The sequence below is a fragment of the Podarcis cretensis genome, assembly GCF_951804945.1.
Source record: "Podarcis cretensis genome assembly, chromosome: 6".
Lineage (NCBI taxonomy): Eukaryota > Metazoa > Chordata > Lepidosauria > Squamata > Lacertidae > Podarcis > Podarcis cretensis.
Window position 1 is genome coordinate 69,999,496 of NC_137175.1, and position 26,341 is coordinate 70,025,836.

The 26,341-nt window shown below is 40.4% G+C and overlaps 1 protein-coding gene across 18 annotated transcripts in view; it reads left to right on the forward strand.

The window, feature by feature from the left end:
* The window catches only part of ADGRL2 (adhesion G protein-coupled receptor L2), a 244,688-nt gene that overhangs the window by 39,509 nt on the left and 178,838 nt on the right, over positions 1-26,341 (forward strand). For 2 of the 18 annotated variants that reach the window (XM_079981046.1, XM_079981047.1), the window contains exon 1: positions 535-1,834. The exons of 1 other annotated variant lie outside the window; for it this stretch is intronic. The gene's annotated coding sequence lies outside the window, so the exon portion shown is untranslated. Of the gene's footprint in view, positions 1-533; positions 1,835-8,513; positions 8,624-26,341 lie in introns of those variants that run through there. 15 more of the 18 variants (XM_079981049.1, XM_079981050.1, XM_079981041.1 and 12 more) reach the window with 12 other exon arrangements.

Sequence of the window (26,341 nt, forward strand, 5' to 3'; positions counted from 1 at the left end):
AACGAGCGGCGAGGCGAAGCCGCCTGCTCGTCTGCGCCGCCGCGGAGGGGCTGGCGAGGAGGCCCTCTCTGCCAGTGGGCGGACAGCACCCAGGGGGGACCCCGAGATGCAGCCGAGCCTCCTGCTCTCGCTGCGGGGCTGCCCCAAAGCTCCCAGCCACCGCCGGCTGAAGTGATCCAGCGCTCCCTGCCGCCGCCAGATCGAGCCCCAAGCTTTTGCACGAACACCCACCCACACCCCCGCGCCGCTTCTTTCTCTTTCTCTCCCCAGCCCACCTCCCCCCATCCCTCCTCCTCTCCTCCCCAAAGCCGTGCAGCCGCAAGCAGCTCAAATGGAGTGGAAAATGGCCAGTGGTGGCAGATCGAGCCTTTAGATTATCTCCTTCACGTTTGGTACTTAGCTGTCTCTAATCTGCTTTTATTTGCCAGAAGCCCCCCCTCCCCTTCCACCAGCTCGGGCGGGTGGCGGCGGCGGCGGCGGCGGCGGCGGAGAGACACAAGAAGCGGGGTGGTGGGGAAGAGGAGAATATATATGTTCCCCCCATATTTTTGGCTGCCGCCGCTTCTATACATGATAATATGTTTATATGATTAGCTGAGCCCAGGGGTGGGGAGAAGAGAGAAAGAGAGGGGGTGGAGATTGGAAGAAGAGGTGGAGGCTGGAGGTGGCTCCAGTTCAGAGCTAGTGGAGAGTCCGTGTCAGGACTTCGCAATCCCCAGTCACACACTGAGAGAGAGGTGCATGGACGAAAGGGAGCTGGCAATACAATTCACTGGGATTTTTCTTTTTCTTTTTTCTTTTAAGGGCGATTTCACTCGCCCCCCGCCCTCTCTGTCTCTCTTCCTTTCTCTCCCCATTGCTTTGAGCGACCAGCTTTGCTCTTGATCTCCGTTCACGGGGCAGCGGCGGCAGCAGCAGCAGCAGCGTCGAGGAGAAGCAAGGAGGAGGAAAAATAGCGACGCTTGAAGAAGGGCTGGAACTGGATCCTGCCAGAGGCCAGGATGCCATCCAGGGAGATGTAAATGAGGCCGACGAGGACGACGGAGAGAAAGGGGGCTTTTCTTTCCGATTTCCCCTCTCGCGCGCGTGTGCCTGTGCTTTGCGATCGCAGCGCCTTCTCCCCACTTCGCCTCCCCGCCGAACAATTGAGTTGATTCCGGCTGCTCCTGTTGGCGTCGCCTTCTCCCCCCCCCCCCCCATCCATCCCAGTCGCCTAGAGAAAAGAGAGAGGACTCCAGGGCTGGTCACATCCAAGACGGTGCTTGCACCTAGTGCTCTTTTGTTGTGGTGCTTTCAGATCGACCAAAATAATTGTTTCGATTTTCCTTTTGTTTTACCTCCCTCCTTCCTCGCTCTCCTCCCTCCACCCCAAACATTTATTTAAAGGAGTGCGTGCGTGTTTTGGGGAAGGAGCCGCGCGCGTTGGGACCTGGAGTGTGTGGGGGGAAATGTTGACTTAACCTCTCGCCGAGCCCCTTCGGCTGCCTGGGCTCTTTTTTTTTTTGCTTGGACGGAAGGGAGACGAGCAGCCTCCTGCTGTGCGTTTTGTCCCAGCCCAGCGAGCTGCGAAGCCAGCTGCTTTCCTCGCCTTTCTTCGCTTCTTCTACCTAGCCCAGCGCTTTTCCCTTGACTTGCCCGGCGAACCTCCACCTCCTTCCCCTTCTGGCTCTTGTGTTTGCTGACGCCCCCCCCCCGGGCCAAAACATCGCCTTTAAACAACAAACAGCAGCAACCGCCACCTTGTGATCAGAAAGGGGCTCACCCTGTACCCCCTTTCCCGGGGCACCCCAGATGCAAGAGGAAGCCCGGCCCGGCTTTGGCTGCGAACCCAAAGGTAAGCGTCTCCCTCCCTCCCTCTCGGTGTGTGCGGATTATTCGTGGGTGAGATGCTTCTTTCCCACTTGCAGGACCTGTTCGCTTACTTCGATCGCCCCCTTTTGCAAGCCATTTGCATGCAAGGGGACTGCTTACTTCGCAGGAGAGGGGTGTGTGTGTGTATGTGCGTCGGGGGGGGGGGTGCGGGAGAAATGCACTGTAGAGCCTCAGCCCTAACCCCCTTTTCCAGCTATGGGGAGGGAATTCCTCCAATAAATCTGTATCGAACTGTTTTCCGTCCTATGAATTCTGATAAACCGCCCCCCCCCCCAATTTTCTATCACCTGGAAAAAAAGAGAGCTCTGCGCGCCGCATAAACCAAAGTAAGTGTGTGTGTGTGTGTGTGTGTGTGTGTGTGTGTGTGAATATGAATGTATATGGGAAAGGAGAGGCATGGGGGGGTCAACACTCAGGCATGGGGAGGCTCGCGATGGTCCTTTTACTTCCTAGATCTTCCTCCCTGGGCAAAGGCAGATCGGATGAGGGTTTAACTCTGAAGCTGGGGTCTTTCCCGGGCAAGTGGAGGGTGGGAAAGAAGGTGACCCGAGAGCGTAGTCACATGTGAAGCGGCGCAGGCTCTGGGGTGGCAATCCTGGAGGGCCTTGGCCTCTTGAAAGGCTGAGAGTCCGGCTGGAGAAGGACGACCAGAGGCAGTTTTTTTCGAGGGCTGTGCGGGCCTGCGATCAGATCCAGCGAGAGGGCGCGCGAGGATTTCCCCCTTGCGCCGCGCGCAGCGGGGCGGACCTGCGCTCCTCCCGGGGATTTGGCGAGAGGTCAGTCCGTCCGCCGGGCTGTTGCAGGACACTTTCGCGCGGGGTTCCCCCTCTTCCAGCCTACCCTCCCTACCCACCCCAACCCCCGGCCGCTCGCCACGCAGATCATTCGCCACGCGAAACCCCCGCGTGGCATGTAAGCTCCCTCGGGAACCGCCAGCAGCTCAAATGCTGGGCGAGTGGGTGGGGGGAAGGCAGAGAAACCTCTCCCGGCTTGCTAAACTTTGCCCGCTCCTCAAGAAAGACTGTTGCTCTGGTCTTGATTTGACTGGCCTTTGGGTTCCCCTTAAAAAGAAATAAAGTGTGCAAGGTGGGATTGCAGCAAGTCCTCAAGCCATACTTAATACTTAACTCGAAGGGCATGTTTATTGGGATTCCAGAGGACTTTTTTTACCAGCGAGTGTGCCCAGACTTGTGGGTGTAAAGTGACCTGGCACTGGAAGTGTGTTTGGGGTGGGGGTGTACACATTGTCTCCTGTTTTGCAGCTCTTATTTCTCCCATGGAAAGAAACTAGTGTGGATGTGTGGAGCGGGAGAGGGGTTTCTTTAGGAATCCTACTTCTCTTAGGGTTGGGGTGTGTATGAATAACCTCCAAAGAAGGCTTGCAAGTCTCTGGCTAAAAGCAAGAGCCATCTGGATCCTGTTATTGGAGCAAGCTTTTCTCTTCTTTCTTCCATTTGCTCCGGCATTCTTTGCTATGTGTGTGACCAGCCAGGCAGCCTCCTCACTCTGGGTGCTTTTAGAGTAGAAAGCCTGGTGGCTGATTTCATTCATCTGGCGCTCTCTCGCTCTCTCTCTCTCTCTCTGTGTGTGTGTGTGTAGCAGGCCCCTACCAAGTCGTCTTCATGAATTCAAGCGGCCCGCTGAGAGGAAAAGTTGCAGCCCTTTAAGTAAATAATGACTTGTTGCACTTTTATTTTCACTAAAGCACAAGGATGGAGGAGCAGCCTGACTAGCACCCCCCCACACACACACACCTTGCAAGAGACTTGCAAATAGTAATGAATTATAATCCTTTGCAGTTGTGGCTCTTGAGGGGAGGGATAAAAAGGAGAACCTGTGCTCCATTTTTACTTGTTAGGTATTTAGGACCACCTGGGGACAAGTGGTGTGTTGGAAGATGCTTTTGAAAAGTGTAAGCTAAAGTTGTGATTTATTGTAGCATCTTGGGGGGGGGGGATCTAAGTGGGAGGAGTGTTTGGATACAGTTCTGGTAGACCGAAAAGCCGCCTTCTCTTAGACTCAAGGTGTGAGGGATTTCTTCCATAAGGTGGTGTGTGTTTGTGTGTTGACGATACCCTGTAAAAGACTCTGGATTTTTGCTTTGTGATTAATAATAGCCTCTTATAAATCTGGTGGTGGTGGGTTTTGGGCACAGTTGCTTTGGCAAACCGATCTTCATCTTGGGCTTCAGGTGTGTGTTGTTTATCTTCCCCTTAAGAACATGTTCTTAGAGCATTCTGCAGAACAAATGTTCTGTTGTTTGGTTTCTTCAGACACTCTGATTCCCTCCCTTTTGTTGCCTGTCACTAAAAGAGGTGCCATTTCACATCATTCTGCACAAATTGTTTGAATTAATGCAAGTGTGAATTCTTACCGTTTGAAGGGGGCTATTAGCATATCAAAGGTTTCTTAGCTTTCAGCTCAATTGAGAAAACTTCAGCCTGTCTTCCATTTGCTTCCAAAGCAGAGGCCCAAAGGGCAGTGAGGGGATTGTAAAGGGGTAAAAGGGGGAGGTGGGCTTGGGTTATGTTTCTGAACTTTTACTGTTTTGTAATTATGCCAGCAAAGAACATAGTCTGTATGCTGCAGGCTCTTGCAAACAGCCAAACAATTATATTCTATTGATTAATGGTTTGTTCTAAGGGGAAAAAAGGGTGACCTTTTTTTCCGTGGCAGCCACTGTTTCATAGTTTCTGGTGTCTGGTGCCTTTTCTTTTGGACTCACACTTTGGATATGGCCTGCACATTATTTCATTAGGGGGCCTGAATGGAAAAGAACTTCTAATTACTTCAAAAAAAAAAAAAAAAAAAAAAACCCTACAAATGAATCTTTGAAAGAAAAGACCACTCAGTTGCAAACCTTTGAAGAAAGCACACGTTTCTTCTCATACATAATACAGGAATAGCAGATCTTTTTTATTCCATAGGGTGTGTTACAGATTTTAACATTCTATTTACTTGTTATGGTTAATTTCCAAAGAACAATAAGAGAATAATTAAAATGCCTTCCTGGATATTTTTTTTTAAAAGCCTCCAGTCAGTTTTGCATAGGTTATCTACAATCATGTGCTGTATCTTTTGTTGCTGTTGTTGTCCTCCTCAGTAGAAGTAGTGTTAATGCATATTCTTTAAATAGCTGTGGCAAGGACTGGTCCTGGCAGTGTAGTTGCAGAATATTCATCATTGCATTTTAAGTCAGTTTATGTTGCTGGCACATTTACGTAATTTTTGATTCATTAGCTACTCCTGTTTTTTTCCTGTTTGCAAAGAGATATGCCTCTTTCATTATTTTTTAAAAAATCAATATTTATAATCTGGCAGACCAGTAGCCAAGCAGAATGCAGCACTCCTTCAGTAAATTGGGCTGCTTTCCAAACAGTAGATTGTTCAGAGGTTGTGGGGGGAGCGGTGAAGTTTGGTAGGTCTCTTTTATCAAGCTAAACAAAATGAACTTTCCCAGTGTATTCTAATATCTCTTGATTGCTCTTCTTTTTCTTCTGTAAATCATATGTATCTGTTCTACTGATATTGTAACTTTATTTCCATGGCTCCAGTGGTTAGTTTTGGGTGGGAAAAATAGGTTGTTATAGTAGGAGAATTGTTTATGCATAATAGTCTATTTTTAGTTTACTATCACTAAGAAGCTGGACTGCTTGGAAGCCTTGAAGAAAACAATGAATTGTGCAGGGTTTTGTTTTGTTTTTTAAAGACATTTGCTAATTTTAAATGGTGAAGAGCAGTTCAGGATTTTGTGGATGGAGATCTTTTAACAGTCCTCAAATGGGGTGTCATTACACTGAGGTGATTTTCACCAGTTTATTTACTCTTAATGCCTTCAGTTGCTTATAGCAATACCTTTTGGTGGTATAAATGGAACATATTGATGCAGTTGTCATTACGACACTTAAGTTGCTTTTAACTAGTCTGCTTTGGACATAGAGTGCTGTAAAGAAAGTACATTACGTGCTGTAAAGGAAGTACAGCCATTAGAGATAATCTAAAAATTGTCTTGGAAATGTTGCACTTCAGTTTAAATGACGGTGATCTCAAAATTCAACAAATTTCTATAAAAATGCCACAGAAGGAAGACTTTCAGCAATTCATAAGACAAAATTGGACCACTTAGACAGAAATTAATGTGCTACAGCCGTGCTTCAGCTGCCATTTTCAATCACAGTGGGTCACTATGTGTTGGCAACAGCAACTGAACATAGATATTCAGTTGCTCTGGCAGCTAGAGCTGGAGAAATCAGGATATTGAATCAACGTGGGGTAGCACAAACCAATTAAAGCAGGTTTTGACTTGAGATATTCCAATAAACAGTTATTTTTTTCTCTCTGCCACATTTGGCTCCCCTATTCATTAATGGACCAACATCAAAGAAAGCAGCCAAGCTTCCAAATGTTATAAAAACCAATACAAAGATATAGATGTTGCATGTAGTCTTGGAAGTCTTAATTTAAGGCAAGCAGTTGGAGTTTTTATTGCAGCAATTTTCACAATCAGCAGAGACATTAACACCAGGCTTCTGGGTGTTTTCCTTCCTTAAAATGAGCAAGAGGAGAGCATTAAAAAAGCAAAGTTTGCTTAGCGGTTAGTCCATAATTTGAACACTTCAGAAGCTGCCGCCATGTTTCATTTGTCCCTTACAGCTTTCAGTGACAACATATCAGTAATGGAAGTTACTAAGATGGGATAAGATCCAGTCAGGGAATCACATATAATAGTGCAATTCATACTTAAAATGCTACAAACTGGCATGTCACTGTTTTCATCTGTTTTACATAGCATAATTGACACAAACAAATAAAGTAGAAGAATTTGACAGGCATAATTCCTCCCCCTCCCCTTTTAAGGATATATTGCACTTCCTGGTAAAAGATTTCATGCAAGTATAATTTTGGGGAAACAATATAGTTAACACTGGAACAAGTTACCTTTCAGAAGAAGGTGTGTGCATTGCAAAAGAAATTACACAGAAATTACTGTTTTGTTTTTGTTTAAAATAGCCAACCCGCTCCCTGGGATTTAAAAAGCCTTTTCCCCTTTAAACAACATGGATTTTCCATAGAAACCAGACTTTAATTGAATGTAGTTTCAAATGGCTGTTTGTGGGATCTGTCTTTGTGGGGGGTGGGTGCCCTTTTTGTTATAGTGAAGTCTCAGGAGTTGGGGGTTATTTTGTTTTGCATTTGGATGTCTGCAAGATGGCAGTTAAAAATAAGTTACTAAAACTGCTAATGACTTTTCCAAATGAAAGATAGGAAGCAATAGTTAAACCCAACTGTAATTTTTAATTTGTGCGTAGGAGCAGAAACAAGTCCGTTATTTTTCATAGGAAATTTAGCGGAATTATCATTAGTCATGCTACTTATACATGTCACATTACACAGAACTGTTTTCTATTCTTATTTTGAAGATTTGATGCTACATGTTTGAAGAGAGAGGCTTTTCAGTTTCCCACGAGCACATGTGCACTCTTAAACATAGCATGCTTAATTTTTTTCAGATTGTTGAAAAATAGGATAAATGTCATTATAATGGAACTTCCAAGCAGATGGAGCTGATGATGTTTGGGAGTTAATAAGAAGAGTTCATTCTGTTATCTCTTCTTGATCAGTTAAAATATTAGTTCATTTCCTTTCTGAAGAATTCTCCTACATAAACATTGTCTGTCGAAGCTGATCATTTTTATATCAGTTTAGTTACATGGCAATTCATTGCTTCCTTTCATTTTTATTTTTAGTGGTGACTGCTGAAGTTCTCTCCCTCTCTATTACTCACACACACCACACACACACATACACATTCCTTAACAAGTACTAAAAGATAAGCGACAACCTGATGCACTTAAACCTATCAGTTGAGTCTTTTAAGGAAAAACATTGTTGATCAGACTCTGAAATTATAGTGCAGGCAAGGTTGTGGCTCATTATCTTAAACGGAGCATTTTATGGGTCAAAGAAGCAATATATAATTTGCATGTGCTATTATTTTTCCTCCCTTGTGGTATTTGTCAGGCGTTAAATGCTTCCAACTGTACAGAAGCCTGTTATTTTCCTCCCTAAATTTTATTCAGAAAGGCACACTAGTCAAGAACATTGTAGTCTTGACTAAAAGTAAACACAGGGTCTGACACCTGCAGATAAAAGTGCAGCCTGCTGCAAAATAAATAAATATATAAAATGAATGTTATTGATTGCTTTGGCAGCACAAGCCAAACTTAAATACAATTTGTTTAATTACAACAAAAATGAAGTTTTATGAAGTAGTATACTTCATCTTTGTAGAAGATTTTATGTTTTGTGCGCTGGTAAGTAAAATCCCACCATGCTTGTATAATTTTGCTCAATTATCAGAGCAGCTAAGAGGGAAAATCAATTATACTGAAAAACCACAGAAATGAGATTACCTTGTTAAGTAGCATCTTGCCAGCAATGTATGAATTCCCTAGCATTATCGAAAGTGGCCATATAGAGGCTGCAGACCTGTGCCCACTTACATGAGAGTTAGCCTCATCGTGAGCACAGTAGGATTTACTTCTAAGTCAACATACATAGGATTGTGCTCTTAATGCACCAAGAATATAGTGTAATCTATATGCAATAGCATGTAATTTTGCCACATTTTTCTACCGTAGGTGGTTGTTGCTTTTCTCTGTGCAGGAGCGCAAGTGGATAAGTCAACTAATAGAGCATTAACTTTCCAAAAGAAATGGAATATACGCTACAATCCTATACACTCTGACAGGTAAGCCCCATTGAACTCAGTAGGGCTTGCTTCTGCGTAAATGTATATGTTTGTCATAGACGTGTATAGGATTGCACTGAGTATGGAAAATGGTCACGCCAGCCATTTTTTGTTTTTCACCTGCATATCTTCCTTGATTTTGTAATGGAAAAAAATATGAAAACCTCAGTAGGTGTTTCAAGCAAGAATGAAGACCAAATATAGTAAAGTACATTACTTTGTAGGGTGACAGTAATAGCATCCATTTCATGTCTCCAGTGTAGAAGAACTCACTTAAGATACAATTGTTCACCTTTTTAAAAATAAAATATATGTATGAAGATGTGTTAGAGATATTTTTCTGTTTTTAAAATGATTGCATATTTCTGTAGGCTCTCTGTGTTGTAATACTATAGTTTGAAAACATTGCCTCTGCCTTTTGTACAGAAAGCTAGAATTTGTCTTTTTTATTTATTGAACATCTGCCTCTGTGTAGTTTCCTGATGCACACAGTCTTGCTACTCTGAGTCTCTAAAACAGCCAGCTACAAGGGGCAGGCAACATAACAGTTTAAAACCGGTGGGCCGTTTGTAGGTCACAAAGTCATCATGCTAGAATTTCTGAATAAAGTGACTGAAAAGGGGAAGACAAATGCCACTTTGAATGGAAATGTTTAAACCAGACCTCTGCCTCAGGGTAAAATTTAGGTATGTTTTAGCCCGGATGTAATGTCTCCCTCTACAGAGCACAGAATTAATCATAGCCTGACAACGGAACGTGTGCTGAGGGAGAAAAGGGGACCTCTTGTTGGCTAACAGCCTAGAATGAGAACCTTATAAACATTAAAATATACTAGGGCATTTAAATGATTGCATGTTGGTTCTGAATTGCGTTTGCTCTGGACAGCTTATTTAAGAACATTTTGTAGTTGGTACAAACCTGGGTAGTGAAACACACACACACACACACACACACACACACACACGAGTGTCAAATGTGATGCGTGAATTGTGACTTTTCCCTGTAAAATATTTGACACTGATCATAGGAAATGGATCCAGCCTCCCCACTGTAAGTATTACAGTGTTTTTTAAGAAAGGGAAAGCCATCAATTAGACATGCATGCGACCTCTGAAGAAACAATGCTCGTTTTTTGTTATTTTGTATTTGGGTACATGGATACAAAAGGAAGTGAAGTTCTAATTTTTAAAGACATAATACAGCTAAATGTTTTTGTAACCTCTTTTTAGTAGCTACATATAGCACTTTTAGTGTACAATACACTTTACAATGTTACTTATTTTTGCAAGAGGGAAGGAGATGTACAAGAAACTACATCTCCTTGCACTGTAGTTTTCATGTTTTGCACACAATCGCCAGATTTTATTTTAAAAAGAGAATTAATTTGAGTTATAATTCCAGTATATCAAGCAGATTCTCATTCTGCTTGACTAGTGTTTATGGTAAAAGGATACTTTTTGCATGCTTTACATTACTTTCTAATTATATCTAAATGTTTTTGTCCATTTCAAGAATTTTTCTCGGAGATTTTGGGGCATAAATGGCATAAAACTACTGTAGGATACCCCAGCAATTGTGGCTTGCTACCTCTTGCTTCATTTTGTGTGAATGAAAAGGAGTAGTAAACACTGTCAGATGCTGCTTTTCTCAAAACAGTAAGGCCAAAGGACAGTAATACATGGTTTGAATATAAATACTGGTTCTAAACTCCAATATTTTAAATATTTTTGGCCATGTTCAGGAGAGAAATGCATGGCATTTGGATGTAGAAATTAGGAAATGATTCTAAGCCAAGGGGAACACATTCTGCTATTTTGATACTGGATTCACGTTTTTGTGGGTTCTCAAATTTGTTATTTTGAATAAAAAAAATACTGGGCGCTATGTTTATGCTGTTGTCGTTACCTATATTGCTTGAGTTGCAAAAGTTTTGAATAAGATCTATTGTGCAAATCAGTGTATTTCAGAAATAATATCCTAAGTGGGTATAGGATAGCAAACTTAGTTGTCTGCATGTTCTTAGTTTGGAGAATACATAATAACAATTTTGAGCAATCAGTTATGCTTTACCAGTTGATACTTTATTTTTTTACCATTTGATTTGTTCCCTTGATGCAAAATTCATCCCCATATTTAAATAGGTGCTTTTTATTCTTTCTTTTAACTGTGTGTTGCGTCTGCTGTAGATATTTTTTCATATGAGTCAACACCTCGGAATGATTATTGCTCTGCTTCTAGACGGCGGAATACTTTCACTTCCATTACTGCCAAAATTGTTCTTTGCTGCTGGGGAAATGGATGACTTAAAAAAAAAAAAAAGAATTCTGAGATTTCTACTTAGTTGCTGATAAGGTATATGGAGAGTTGAAACTGGGATGAAACTTTGGCTTGATGGGAGCAAGGTTTAATTGGAAACAGACCTCCCTCTGGGCTAAGTCCAGCAACTAAGACCTTTAGGACACGGCCCTAGGCCCTAGTGCTTTTGAAGAGGAGCAGTGTTCATAGTTTCCCCCCTCTAAATAATCATAGCTCACCCCACACTTCTGGCAATAGGCCATAGGACTACCAGACATAGGGTGTCTTTCAGGAAGCTCCAGGTCCCAGAAGTCATTTTGCTTTGTTTTGCTTTTCCAGATTAATCACCTGAGCATGTAGCACAAAAGAAGAAACAGCAAGCACCTAAAATCATTACATTTCCCACTGGCATGCCAACAATTTCTGTCATCTCCTTCCACCCATGGACAGTGCATACCGTAAGAACTTGTACATGTGTGAGAGATTAAGACAGAGAAGGCAACTCTGCCAAGCTTGTTCAGCTCTTGCCTCTTTCCATTTAAAATATTGCTGGGTGGCATCTTCTTTGGCAAGCTCATGAGCCGGATTTCATGATGGAACATGATTGTTGGCGTGAGTCAGCCATTGTTTTTGCCGTGTCATAGCTTAATGCAAGTTTCCTTCCCTCCTTTCTTTGGCCAGGAGAGCATGAAAGGACCTTGCAGCCACACTGCAAGTTAACGACCCAGACTCTCTTTGATCTGGGTAAATAAAATGGGTCCCCAAACAATCCTCCCCCCCCCTCCTTGCAAGAGGTATTTCTGTTCCAGTATGTGTAGTCTGGAGGGCTCGGCTATAATTGTGATTGCATTTAGCTGCTGATGAAATATTCCTTGCTGACTGACAAGACCTGATTCGCTTTGTGCTGAGTGCAGGTGCATATTTGGACTAGACTGATGTCTTTTGAAATCCGTGTAGCTATATTAGCATACGTGGATGGAATAACTGGGTTCTAGTTTTGTCATGTGTACTTACTGAATATGAGCTTGCTTAGCTTCAGAAAGGAAAGGTTGGAAATAAACTCTTGTTGATAGACAACAGGAAAGGAGAGGGGAGGAAATCAGAGTTATTACAAAGGGACTCTCCCTTTCTGTTTTTTGCTTAGATTTGCAAGAAAGCAGTGAAATAGTCTGATTTCTCTTTCTCTAAAGAAATTTTATTAAATGTATTTACTTGTGTAGTTTGGATGTTGTGTTCCTTCTCTCAGCACTCACTGTGCCTGAAGCCTTCAAGGCCACATCGTTTGAAGATTACTAAACAGGACCTGCTGATGACAGGCTATGGATTTGGCCACTAGAGGCTTTCCTGTAACAGAGAAGAGTTGCCTGTATGCTTGTGTTACATGCTTTTGAAAGCTCGTTCAGAAAAGCATCGTGATTTCTTGATCCTTTCCTAGTCTGCTTTAACAATTTTGCCTTTAAATAGTCCTTTCAGTTATTTCTCATTGATTTTTTAAAAATGTACGTTGGTTATCATTTTTACCAGTGCTATCATCATTTATTAGAAACAGCATTTTGGTCGGCATGCTGCACTTCATTTCCTCCTCGGGTGGCAGAGGCCGTATTGTCATCATCTGTGTTGGATTTTCGCCCCTAACCTTGTAGTTCGTGAATTCATCCCTACCCCGGAGGGCAAAATATCTAAGTTTTATATATTAGTAATTGAATTTCTGAAAGTGACTTGCTTGGTTTATAGAGGAATTTTATGACAACCCAGAGAAATTGAGCTTGGACATCGAAATCAACCTTGGGTTCGTTTTATATTAGACCACAAAGCCTTTCTTGTTTGTAGGAGTGACCTAACAAATGGTTAAGGTAAAAAGTAGAAAACTGGTGCCACTCCAGCTTCACCAATGCTGATGTTACGTAGCAACATAGGGAGCTTCTTCTATACCTGTTCAGACTATTGGTTCATCTAGCTCAGAATTGTCTCCACTGACTCGCAGTGGCTCTCTAGGGTTTTGGACTGTGGTCTCCCTCAACCTTGTCTGGAGATAATACTAGGGATTGAACCTTCGGACCTTCTTCATTAAAATCTTCTGCTGAGTTACAGCCCTTCGGCAAGGGTTTGGGGTTGGTTCAGTTTGTAATTGTAGCCCAACTTTAGGTTGACTTTGGCTAGCACCTCTGGCACAGTATGGATAGTATCTGACAAAGTCATATACAGAGTGGATCTGTTGACACCAGTGGACTTAAGACAGCAATGACTAAAACTTGTGCACTAATTTTGGTGGGTCTGCACACCTCGCTTAACCTTAGAGTGATTTAATGGGACCTTCTGCCAAGTAGACATGGTTAGGATTGTAGCCAGAGTCAGAAGCCACCCAAAGCCTGAATTTTACTGAGTTTATATCAAACATTGGGTATGTTCATTTATTATAGCTCTACATATCGACGCTTGGCCAAAAGTGTTTTCTGTGATAGTAGAATGGTTTTCTTAGGATGGATAAAAACAAGGATATGACAACTAGTAAATGTTTTCTCCCTGTTATTTAATATTATGTGCTTATTTTTCTTAAAATACCCATGTTTGTATTCAGTGTAATTGATACTAAACTTTGAGGTAGCAAGTTAATCCGAATAGGAATAGGTTTTGGCTTATGTGGCAGAGGGACGTTAAACAGAGCCACAGTGCTGTTTGTTTATTTTGGTTAAGGAGATGATTTAGCCTGGAAGTGATGACTTGTTTTGGGTGGTCCCTCCACTTCAGGATGGTTCAGTGTTGGTTTTCCCTTTCCCATAAAAGTCTTAATGTGATGTTGGGGGGGGGGGAAACAGCAGCAGCAGCTTTTACATCTTGGTATGCAGTGAGCTAAAGTTGCTTGCTTAACTGTTTTGAAGGACAAGGATAACCAGATAGAGCCAGCAGGAGATAAAAATGGCCAGGGTGCCTTCTTCAGGAGTGACTGATATCAGGTAACTCTTAGCTGTCTGGGAATTCCTTTCAAATAGTGTCCATTTGTTTGTCTTCCAGTGCTAAATTTTTGCATTTTCTGCATACTTTTTGCTAACTCTTCTTATTACCTGCAGAGGGAGCTTGCATATGAGATAATCAGAATAATCGTGGCTTTTTTTTTTTAAAGGACTGCAATTGTTTTTCAGCATAAATACAATGTCTGCTTGTTACAGCATTCTCTGTTGCTTTTGCTCAGATTAAAAGTGTTTTACATGTAAAGTGTGTTCAAGGGTATGCTTTGAGAAGTGCCTACATCACTGATAGCAGTTGGCAAACACTTGTAAATTTAACATGCAAAAAGTGTAAGTGGATGTTAAAATGACATTCTTTTTTCAGATGAAAATACTCTTTGCTTTAAAATTAGGGATTTTTTTATTAAAAAAAGAGTAAACTCCCAAATACTTGTGCAACTGTATTGGGTGGGGTGGGGTGGATGTAAAGAATCATTGGGGGGTGGGGTGGATGTAAAGAATCATTTATTTAAAAATAAATAAAATAAGTTCACAAGCTTCAGGGCTTCCTTAATTTAACTAGTGTTTGGTATGCTGAGTGGAAAGCTGTGACAATGGGATATTATCTATCTATCTATCTATCTATCATCTATCTATCTATCTATCTATCATCATCATCTATCTATATATATTGTTGGTTACATTACAGTTGCAAGGTCAAGTCTTAGTTTTTGTTTTACAAAAAGACATCACTAGTACTATAGCCAACAAATAAGTGTAATGCATTCAACAGCTAAACCTTCAGCATTAAAACATTTAGGGGTGAAAAAAACTACAGCCCTGCTTACAGTTTAAAAAGGCCATGGTGGTATAATAATATCAAGTTATGAGCTTATTAATAAATACCGGTAAATATCACCTAAGACATGGACGCCTAGCATTTGCTAATGTCATCTTTTAAGGTTTAGTACCAGGAATTTGAAGGATGTTCCTGCATGTTTTAGAATTTGAATTATGCATTTTCGGATGATGAAGCCCTTCATGAAACAAGAGAAATGTTAGGGAAATAAATGTGACTTAATATATTGCTTGGTGTACAAAGAAGGTAATGGAGATGGCATTGAAATAAGCACTGTTTAGCTCTGAAAAATAATGGCGCTCTATTTTCATTTAAGGTAGTTTGGGAAGTCTGCATGCTATCTGCTGTGATTTTAATATGAAATAGAGCATTATGCATAGTTGCACATTCCATAAAACTGAAGCAGCACTCAGAAACACACTCACTTGCCATAAATCCTCCCAGAAAATTGGTTTGAGAGTTGATTTTTCTGAAGGTTTATTACAATGCCGTAATGTTAAAAATGTGTATATGTGCAGGAGAACACAGGCTTTTATTGTATTTTTGATTATCCTTTTAAACAACTAGCAAAAAGGTTTACTGGTGTCACAAAAGTACACCATCTTGGTGCTGATTCATTATTTATACTGTCTAATCCTTGCTAATGTGAAAAAATCGGCTTGTTGTTGTAACACCAAATGGCCCTTTAAGTAGAGAAACAGTTAAGTAGATCTCCTGTAATAGTATGTTGTCTAATAAAGAGATTTATGGTATTGGCAAGGGCTATTGTATAGGAATTACCATTTCACAGCATGATCATGTGTTATCATAACAACTTGGTACCACATTTATGTGGAACATTTTCATAACAGGGTAAGGATATTAGCCACAGCAATTACACTCCAATAGGATTATGGCAGAAAGACTTATTTAGAATATAGAAATACTCCTAGACGGACTTGGAATTGGAGCTGCGGATCTTCTGAAGTTCGATCCACTTTTGCTCTCCTTGGCTGTAGTAAGTATGAAGGATGTCAGAAATACATTTCTTCTGCTCATCTGCTTAATAATGCAGAGTCAGATATTTCTTTCATCCTTCTTACTTAGGACATAAATTGTGAATTCTGAAATATATTTGTGTGAAGCTTTGCGGTTGGGTGTAGAGAGTTGCTTGTCCTAGGGAAGGAGAAATAACAAATGGAGAAGCTGATGACTTACGTGTGGTACAGGAGGGGGGCATCACTGAGAATTCATTCATTCTCAGTGAATGAATGACTACACTCTTGGATTTTGCACAGCATTTTCATTGGGATGAATGGGTTGACTCTGCCAAGGCTTGCATATTCTTGTCTAGCTTCAGATGCCTAAAAAGCACCAGCTTTTAATACATAGAATTCATTTCCCTTCTGTTCTTGGAAAGCCTAGCCAGCTCAGGAAAATAGATATATATTAATTGAATAGAATAAATACCAGGACATGAAAGTTGTGTCATTTCATGTCATTTTGAAAAAGAAGAAATAAGAGGAGCAAAGTTTTGTTTTGTTGTTGCAACTTATTTTACTAAATGGAAAACAAAGAAACAAAATTCACTGCTGTAAATATTGTAGAGGTGTGGGGTGTGAGTGTGTGTGTGTGTGTGAGAGAGAGAGAGAGAGAGAGAGAGAGAAAATAATTGCTTGTATTAATATGAATGGAATTCCATTCATGGAATGAAGAAGGGCTTTACTGCTGCTGCCCCCTGCACCACTTGAAAGCTGCTCCTGTTTGCTTGGGAAATATGCCAGAATGGAATGAGATGTGGTTTGGAGTTTTGCAGCTGAAGGGGAGAATGGGAACCCCCCCCCCCGAAACTCTTCCCTTTGCATGAGTGGAACTGATTGCCATTAAACTTTGTTAGATCCTAAATATTGTCCCTGGTATTGTAATATTTGGGAGGATACATTCACAGGTAACTTCATCTGTTATGTATTTGTATTCATACTAGGTTGGATCTAGAGCTCTGTTGCACTGTTGAGAGGGCACAGGGCAAGTAATGCATGCCTATCTCTGATTTCCTCTTGAAAAACTGAACTGGAAGAACAATGTGAAAGGTAGTGTGTCTGTGTGGGCTGCCAAGGCGAGGGGAAATCAGGGAAGATACCTTAATCTCCCCCTGCTTCATCCATTGGAGACCTTGAAAGGAGCCCTTCCATTCACATAAACAGTCTGGACCCAGCCCATTATTTTTGTACATTTCTTAGGCATTTGGTTTAATTTACAGTCAGATTTTTTAAGTAAAGTTGCTTGGCAAATCAACTTAAATCGCCACCTTCTCGAAGTCTCACCACAATCTTTTAAGATCATCTGAGAGTATCCGCCTTAAACCATTAATATGCAAAATATGAACTATAAGCAAAATAATGAGCTTTCAGTGGTCCAACAGCATCTGGAGGGAAGATATTCCACATTCCTGCATTAGGGCCTGAAAAATTCTCAATGGCTTTCCCACATTCCCAGGATTTTATGTAAACTGGAGCCTGAGTGTTTTTTTAGAAATGCTGCAAAGACTTGCTTGTTTTTGCTGTATTTTAATTGCCAGGGCTAAGGGCTAAGCAAGTGTAGAGTAAGTTTAATTCCTTCCCTGTGGTGTATTTTATTCTGCTGATTCTAGGATGGTGTGTTTTTAATTTATTTTTTCCAGCTGTGGATGGCATGGATAAGTTGAGACGCACCTTTTAAAATAAATTCTAGATAATTGAAAATCAGCATTGTTGGAATGATTTCTGGTTAATTAATAATGACTACATAGCCAAAGCATCTGTGCTATTTCAGAATGCAAATATGATGGTTCAGATCCAGGAATGATGGCACACAAAAATATGCTATGTTCACCAGGTTGTAAGTGTGAAGGATCAACTGAAACAGGCTCATATGTATTAACATCTAGCCAATGTGAACAATATGTATTATATACTATATTGGCCCGAATCTAAACAGTGCCTGTATATAAGCCGCACCTTTAAAATTTGAGGGGGGAGGGAAAGAAAAAATACCTGAATATAAGCCGCTCCATTCCGGGCTGCATACTGGGGGGAGGGAGCCTCACTGTGTTGCCTGTGGCCTTGGGGGAGAGGGTGGGGGACTATGCACGGGGCGGGCGCTCCTGGCTGCATACCGTAAGGTCGCGAATATAAGCCACACTTTAACTTTTCACGGTCGGAATTTGGGGAAAAACTGAGGCTTATATTCAGGCCAATACGGTATATATAAAATAAATTCTTTACTAGTCATATTCTACATAAATTATCTGGGTGACAGATAATTAGAACAGTTTAAAGAAACACAAGTCCCATACAATGCAATCAGTCACTATACAATGTAGTGGCACAAAAATCCAATTAAAAACAAAACAAAAAATGACATGTTCTTAGTTAAGTAGCAAATTCCAGGCACAGAAATGTAAATAATCACAGGAGGGAACCCCAAACAACATTGCAGGGTTAAAACCACATCTTAACCCAACTACTGTGAAAACACAGATTGACCAGAGATGAATATAACAATATTTAAAAGGTGTTAAAATTTGAAAAGGTCTGGAAAATTGAACACACACACGCCCAATATCAGACATGCATTGACATAGTTGCCTGGAGAACTTTTTTTTTTTAAGGGTGAGCATTCTTTAGGGATATCCAATATAGGGGAACAGAGTAACTATCAATATTTTATTGTGGAACATGCAGAAACCCATGTGCTTTGCTAATCTGCCTCCTCTCTGACTTGCATGTGGCAGAATCCTGAGAAGTAGCACCGATATTGCAGTGTCAAGGGACAAGATATGCAGCAGCGCAGTGTGGCAAATTAAAATCACTGGCCTGTGTTTGATGTCATGCCACAACCATGCATAAACAAGTCTGCTTGGACTTGTGTGTCCCTTTCCCCTCTCCTTCAATGTGGATGCAAAGGGAAGATTAGAAGCACTTCAGCTAGCCCAAATTTGGGGTGGGGCTGGGGTACTATTCATTTAAGCTGGTTTGCTGAAACCCCAGTCAAACACATATATTTTCCTTCATCCTGACTTATTAACAAATTATACTTTAAAGCAGGGTTTCCACAGGTTGCATGTAGTAAACTCTGGTTAGTTAAAAAGGCAGTGGGATGCTTCTGATCTCTTGGCCGCAAAGGAGGAAGAAATAGACTTGCTCATGTATCCTTTTTTTCAGACAGATTAGTATGATGTGCCATGACAAATGGATAGTTGAATGTAGAACTGGAAGTATAAACAAATTTGATAAAAAGTTGCAATCTTTCGAAAATGTTTGTTGAAAAGTTTTGCTACTTCATGCTACAGGCTGGCTTCTAGTAAGAATATAATCACATCTATTTGAAGTTTGTGATGGCCAAAGTCTTTATGTTTCGGAAACATTTAAATTGTCAGCTGCTACCTTTTCCATGATTAACTGGTATATCACCTTTAGATACACAATTTTATTACAGAGATTAGGTATCCAGAATCGTTGTACGTAATAAGAATTAGTTTGAAAACAGCCCTCACATTTTATATGCACCATTATGCTATGTATAATATTGACCACTGAAATATACATGATTGGGTTTGAGAGCTTACATTTAATGTCTACATCTCTGAAAAATAAAAGGACATTTTGTGATGCTTGCCTGGACTCGTGGCTTATAATCTGTGCAACCTGATGATATATGCATGTTTACTCTGAAGTAAGTCACTGTATGCTCAGTGGGGCTCAGTGCCATGCAAGTATCCCTAGTAAAAGATAATGCTATGCTGTTACTAACATCTAAGGGAGTATAAGGAAATGTATAATTAAATAGGAGAATTGATGAGGGGGATCCCAATTGAAATTCTGTAACAGAAGGTGGGGGGGGGATAAAACCTCTGTAAAATGCAGGTTTAGACAAATAAATGCAATACTATGTTAAAGGTAGCAAGAGGTAATCTTCTGACTTTTTCCAGTCCTTTATCTCCTGCTTCACTTTTTAATACACATCTTTTGCTTAGATCCAAAGTGTTCTTTTGAACTCCATGAGTCTTCCTTCCTGATATAGGTTTTATTTTTATTTTGCAATTGCAGTATAAGAGGAAGACTGTGTCACACTTTATGAAAACGTACATGCTGTTATCTGCTGTTGTTGTGTATGTGGTTCATTGAGAATAAACAAGCTAGGCTACCTGAGATGTTTACCTCGGTTGCTTTTGGGTTTTGTGTGCTTTGCAACAACTGAGCTGGAATTTTTTTTTTTTTTAATTAGCAGTCTCCTCTTTGGAGGGATCATAAATCTGCCTGTGTGAGTTGTGAGTCTGCGCTGTGGTCGTTTCGCTGGCCCGGTTCGTTTTAAATGATGATGCCCTACTTGCGAGTCACTGTGGGAAAGCATTCGTGTATAGAGGAGTGATCTTTTTGTTTGTTTGGGAGTTTTTTCTCTACCTACCTTTGGAAGAGCTGTGTGGTTATGACTAATAAACACTTTACTATTTGGCAAATGGAATGTAAGTGACCAGGAGCTATTGGTTGAGGAATGGAAAAACCTGCTGCACAGAGTACATCAAAGCAGTGGAGCCTTTGAAATATACCTGTGGATGGAAATTTTTCATTTTAACCTGTCAGCTGCACAGAATACAAATCTCTCTGCTACACAGCAAGGTATTTTGTTAACAACATTTTTTCCCTGAATGTACTATGTCAAAACCGTGATACTTGGAGTCAGGATAGCAATGGGGTGCCTCATAGCGGGTCATGAAATGATTTGTAGATTAACAAAATGACAATTAATGCTTTACATTTTATCTGATTAGCATTTCTATTCTGATTTTTTTTGTGGCTTTGTTTTCTGCCTCTCTTTGCTTAGTGTTTTGGTTTGGGTATAATTGCCGACACAATGTCTTACTCACATCATGTTTTCCTCACTTCTCATGGCATTCAAAATGAGTGTCATTTTCTTGTATTTGGCTGGAAGGAACACCATCTGTATTTCTAGGAGTTAAAGGTCCTGGCTTTACAATATGCAGTGATAGCCATTGGGGTGAGAAGGGGAGAGTGTCACTGGACTGGCAGTCAGAAGTGATTGTGTCACTGATGGAACTCAAGGAGAAATGGGTGAATTTTGCAAGTGTTTTCACAGTTAGTTTGACAATAATTAAATAATGGAGAGTTCATAAAATTGTTTTGTTTTATACCAGTAGAGGGTTTTTTTTGGGGGGGGGATTTGATATTTCTAGTGCAGATATTTGCTTCATTTTAATTAAAATGTTCCTTTAGCTGAAAATTTCAATATTGTTTGAATTTTAAGATTATTATTCTTATTTCACAAAGTTGGTTAGTTCTTTTCTCAACGACTTCTGTATCTTTTTGGACACAAATGATATGAGTGGTTTTAAATTCTTAAAAGTATTGTGTGTCTCCATTATTCAATTGCAGTAAAAAGTTGCTTTCTAGAAAAAAGATGTGTTTAGGACTGCAAAACACATGAGCAAAATCATTAGTTATTTCTGAAATTGCATTTCATTTGTTTGTGTGGTTATTGATTTGTAACACCTAACTCTCCATTTAGTTAGCAATCGAAGGAGTGGTGTAACTGTTACTGCCTTTAAAAAAAAAAAAAGATAATGATTTTAACCAATCATTTTTAAAGCACATATTATCCTGTTCTGAAAGTTTTAATGAAAAACATGTGTGTATTTGTTTATTTTTTGTTTAATTCTTATGGCATATTTTGGAAAACCCTGATTTCTCCTTATATGCATAGAATAAACCAGGGTGGTGTTTCTGCTTTTGTTTCTAGTGCAGCAAATATATAATTTAGTTATCGGCTGCAATCCTATATCCTAGGATTAAGCCCAGTTGAACTCAATAGGACTTCCTTTCAACTAGGCAAATTTAGGATAGCTCTGCTGGTATTGTTAATAACAGAGGCTGAAACTACAGTGTTCAGCATTAGGAAAAGTTTCATGCCTGCAACAGCCATTTCATGGAATACAATATGATAATTTGAAAGAACATTAGGTTCTGAGAATGAACTACTTCTAAATAAAGATACTGGCATCAATTTAAAGATTGTCCTTTAAAAATATAATCCAGCCAAAAAGTCAAAAGTTTCAATTTTAATGAAGACATTTCAAAGAACAGAGAGATTGAAAAATATGTTTTACCTTTTCAGATTGCTTTTATTTTCCCAGAGGCAATACAAGTGTTAGCATTTGGAAATGTGTGGCAAATGACTTTGCTTTTTTCTTTCTGTTTGCCCTTGTTGTGGTTTTCATTCGGTTTGGCTGAGTTTGTTGCTATTTGCTTTTCACCATTAAAAATGTTTGCTTTGAGTGAGAGAGGGAGGCACAGCTTGGTAGTTAAAATTTTCTTGAAATGCCACTAACAGTAGGTCCATTCCCAGATCAAGCTGTTACAAACTGTAACATTAAATAAGAATCTTTGCACAGTCCTGAAGAAACTACATCCTACATGACAAAAAATAGAGGCATTGGAAATAAAACACAAATGCCAAATGCATCAAGTATCCTCCCTATCAAATGTATTGTGTGGACACAGTCATAAGAAAAGATAATGTCTGAGATCCAGAGTTTGTTTACCTAGTTCTACAGTAAAATTTCAGTAAGCATTTTACAAACAATAATACAACACAATTGCAATACAGTGCAGCAATTCTGGACATCAGCTTACAGTTGGTTTCTTCTAGTATGATAATAGAATGCCCCTAGTATCTCCTCCTCCCCCATTTTGGTTGTGTTGAAATTTCTTATGCAAGTTCTTGAAAGTAATCAGGTAGGAATAAATGGTTATCTCAATCCAGAAACCTATGTGTGCTGCGATGCACACGGCAGAATTCCTTTGCACATGGAATGGTTCTTGGCATCAGGGTGTTGGAATAGTTTTGCTTTCTTCTCTCAGATTTAGTAGCAGCTCCTGAGGGTCTTGGAATTAATATCTCATCTGGGAATAACATCAATAGTATTCTTGCTGTTTCTTGATGATGCATTATTTGCAGTAGTGGCTATTTCATGCTACTGTTGATATGTGAGAAGTTTTCCGTACGGAAATACTATCCTATGTTAATGACTGCTGCACTCCCAACTCTGCTGCTAATAACGGTGTTGTGCTAGTCATGTCAACGCTCGTGATCAGAATTAATAACACCGGTAGCCTATATTTGCAAAGATTCCCAAAAATAGAATTGCAGTGCCAAGTTGGTAGAGACAAACTGGCAAGGAGTCTACCTAAAGATGCACAATAATCCCCGTTTTTCCTTCATTTCAGTGGGCGGTTATCTGACCTCAGGAGTGGCAGTTGTATAGATGGTGGTAGGCTGATTATCATATAGGTTATTTCTATATTACTTCTATAAATAAGTTTGCTGTTAGTGATGGTAATCTGCTGCTTGAACCACAAGAAAGAACATTTGGGGTGGATGTCAAGCTTCAAGGTGTGGGTATTAATCTAGTAATCATGACTGTATATCATGTAAATACCTAGGTGTGTTTGTTTACATGCATGCGTCGGAACACTGTGTCTCAGGGATGAGCAGACTTCAAGCTAGTGGATCTACTTTCTTTTCATAGAACCCAGAGATCCAGAAATAGGGGATGGACAGGCACACTTTAAATTAGCACATCCAGCCCTAAGAATTTATCTTCAGTACCAAAGGTGAGCTCACAGCCCTTTCTATCTGGTTCCCATCCCCAGCCAAAATAAATGGAAGGAGAGGGGACATTTTATTATGTCTAGTGTTAAAACAATTGGACCCTTGCAAATTTGCAGCAAATCTCCCAGTATCTACCAGTAGATCCACACCTACCTTCTACCCACTCTAGATGTAAGGTGAAATACTAGTATTACCTTTGGTGTTTGTTTATTTATACCTTATCAAATTTCTCTCCCTTTCTCCCAAAGGAGCCCAGAGTGTTATCCCCCCCACATTAGTTATATACTTGGAGATCTTGAAGCTGCAGTCAGATTATCACTGGCAGTAACTGGGCACTCATGGATTGTGAAGTCATTTTCTTACTTTAGGCTGATTCAGTTGGGTAGTGTAGCTGCTGCCAAGATTAATTTACTGCTTTCAGGGCTGTGTGGCAGCAGTAATGTACTATTGGTGCAGATTCTTATTGCATAATCAGGCCAAAAGGGGAAACCAATTCAATGTGGGAAGCAAATACAATTGTTAGTACTGCCATTTGGACTTATTCCATGGAACTGATTTCTGGCAACAGCCATTGAGGTAATGTTTAAACTGGTATTTAATCTTAGTAAGGGCTTATCACCCTTTGGTGATTAAGCCATGTTGAATGTGTATAGGGAGCTGTTTTCTTTACCTTTGGAACAGCTTTGCAGAATAAGGAAGAGTACCATACATAGCAGGTATGCGGGTGGCGGTGTGGTCTAAACCACTGAGCCTAGGTCTTGCCGATCAGAAGGTCGGCGGTTCAAATCCCTGCGATGGGGTGAGCTCCCGTTGCTAGGTCCCAGCTCCTGCCAACCTAGCAGTTTGAAAGCACGTCAAAGTGCAAGTAGATAAATAGGTACCCTTCCGGCAGGAAGGTAAACAGTGTTTCCGTGTGCTGCTCTGGTTTCTCCAGAGGCGGCTTAGTCATGCTGGCCACATAACCCGGAAAAACTGTCTGCGGACAAACGTCAGCTCCCTTGGCCAGTAAAGCGAGATGGGTGCCGCAACCCCAGAGCCGTTCGTGACTGGACTTACCTGTCAGGGGTCCTTTACCTTTACCATACATAGCAGCCTTCTTCTGCCTGGTGCCTTCCATATCTGTTGGACTAAAACTCCCATCACCCAGTCCCATTTGCCATGGTGACTGGGGCTGATGGGAGTTGTGGTCCAAAACACATGGAAGCCACCAGTTTGAGGGAAGATCATTCCATTATTAACTGCACTGCACTTGTGAAATTAATTTCACAAAATGGTTGTGTTGAAGGCCTCTGGGAAGTTAACTTCTAGAACTAGAAATACGGTATAGTTTTCTTTAAAAACTACAGATTTCTAAACTTTTCTGGCGGGTCTTGCTATTTTTTAATTGCTTTGCAACATTTTCTATTTTCTGCATTCTTAAAAATTAATTACCTTGTTGAATAGTGTTTCACAATAAACTTGAATAATGAATGCCTTGGTCTTTGGTAGAAGGACAAAGTTGCTTCTGTTGCCCTTCAATAGCATATTCTACCCTATTTTAATTAGCCCCACCCCAGTACAGCTGGAAAGAAAGAAAAATGGTTTGTGCATAACTTTGGTTAATTTAATGGACCTCAAACTGCAAAATATGGAACAAAAATACTTGGGCAAAGTCTGGACCGTAGACAATTGGTGGTTTATGTGCACAAAAGTAATTAAGATGCACACTGGTTCGATGTTGGAAGGAATGGAAACTCATTGCCAAGACCATTATTGATTGTTGCAAGATGAATAAATTTTTAGAGCTGAACAGAACATTTGCCAGTGTATTTGCATAGTTAAATGGGCCTGTTTAGCTGAAAGTATTTAGAAATGTGACCAGCACAGTAGCTTGTCTCCAGTTCCAAAAATGAAACAAGACAAAAAATAAATCTGTTGTTGCAGAAATATTGGCTCATAGATGGTTAAAAATATAATTTTGGAAATAAAAGAGATTACATATGTGTGAAGACTCTCTCCTTAGTTGGAGATGTACATTAGGACACCTTAGCCATGTATAGAATGTCCTTAGCTATGTACAGAATGTCCACATAAGGTTAATTACTTTTCCAGTTCATTTCCACAGAGGGAACTGATTCAGGAAGCTCATCAGATAAGCTCTGAAACAGAACTTACCCTCCACCCCCGTTTATAAGCAAAAAGGTGTTATTTTTAATATTTTTGCTAATTTTCTTTTTATTGTTTGGTTATTTTCTTTTTTATACTTTTGCATGTTTTGTGATGGTTCTTGAAAGCTGGCAGTGTGTTGAGATAAGGGCAGCAGTGTTTTAAATAAGCAAAATCTATGATAATCTTCAAAAGCAGATGTGCAAATGATGCTTTAGGCTTTCTGTGCTTTTAGGCAATCTATGGAGGAAGACCTTGCACCTTTCTCCCCACAGGAAGAGCACAGGTTGGACATGCATTTTGAAATGTAACACACATCATAGTGGAGATGTGTATATTCCTCCTTTGTAGCGCATAGTTTGTAAACTTCCTTTAAAAATCTGCTTTCCACAACTACTAAGAATGTTCGTATGGCTGCCAGCTTGTACTGCATATTTTTGGAAGTAAAGTGTCCTGAACAAAATTACTTGCAAATAGAAACATCTGAGATCATATTGTGTGAAAATTAGCACATGAGCATTAATCTGTGTTCATACCATTTCAGTTTTAAAGAGTAGGAGCGAATTGAGGCCTCTTGGCCACAAGCCTCATATTCGCCAACTAGTCAGACCCTATGTGTGTCCTGATAATTCTGTGGGAAAGCTTAAATGTAACATTCCGGATTTTGTTTTCACAGTGTTAGTTTTGGTCTTTTTATCATATACTACAGAGGTCACTGTGGTCTGCTCTTGGAATGTTATGGCATAGCTAGCTGTAAACTTAGAATAAACATTTACAGTGCTAATCATATGCTGTGTAGTTTTGCTTAGAAAATCTGAAGACAAAAAT